The following is a 1039-nucleotide window of genomic DNA, read 5'->3' as shown; positions in this document are numbered from 1 at the left end:
CCGGCCGGAGGGAGGCTCTGCCTCAGGGATGCTCCTTTGGGGGTACTCTTTTGGGGGATGCTCGTTTGAGGGATGCTCATTTGGGGATGCTCTGGCCCAGGGATGCTCTGGCTCAGGGATGCTCATTTGGGGATGCTCTGGCTCAGGAATGCTCTGAGGCTTCCTCCCAGAGCCCCGGGTGCTCCTCCTGCCCAGCCGGGAGGGAAACTGAGGCACGGAGAGCTCAGACAGGCAGCAAGTGCTGGAAGGGGCTGCAGGAGCTGCAGCCGTGTGTGTACACAAATAAACACACATTACTTTTTTAATATATCTTTTTAATAAGCTCAGGCAACTGGTTGAACACAGAGAACGCTTAAAATTAAATACAGCCTCAAGTATCTGCAGTTTAATCCAATGGTGTGTTTGTAAACACATCTTTAAGACGCTGGGAGAGCGCCCAGGCTGCCACCCCCCACCCTCCTGCCTGGGGACACCTGCAGAGGTGACAACGCGGCCCTTGGTGGCCCTGGGCCACCCAGCCACTGGCAGATGTGGGTCTGTCTGCACCGGGCAAGGCAGGGTGGGCACAGCCCGGGGAGGACACGAGGGTGGTAGCAACTGTAATAATGCCAATATTATCAATAATTATAACAATCATAATAATGATGATAAGAGCAATAATAAAAAAATATTTTAAAATCTTAATTTGAATAACAACAATGCTGACAATGGAAGTACTAATTTCGTTAATGATATTATTATTAACGCTAATTATTCGCGGGCTGTCAAAGGGCTCTTGCCTCGTGCCCCGCTCTGTCCCCACAGCACAGCACCTGACGTGCCGCCCGCCGCTCCCAGGAGCACGATGGAATTGGAGTGACACGGAGGAAAATCAGTCTGAATGAATGAGGTCACCTGCCTCATAAATAATTCATCAAAGGCGCGCGGTGACACACCTCGGCCCGAGAGCCGCGGGGGCAGGCGGGGGGCGCGGGCCGGGATGGGGATGGGGATGGGGATGGGTGTTTGGGACAGGGCCGGGTGCTGGGGGTGGGGTGGG

Source organism: Pyrgilauda ruficollis, unplaced genomic scaffold (assembly GCF_017590135.1).
Source record: "Pyrgilauda ruficollis isolate IOZ18807 unplaced genomic scaffold, ASM1759013v1 scaffold148, whole genome shotgun sequence".
Taxonomy (NCBI): Eukaryota; Metazoa; Chordata; class Aves; order Passeriformes; family Passeridae; genus Pyrgilauda; species Pyrgilauda ruficollis.
The sequence above is the reverse complement of the archived record's forward strand: the minus strand, read 5'-3'. Positions refer to the sequence as shown.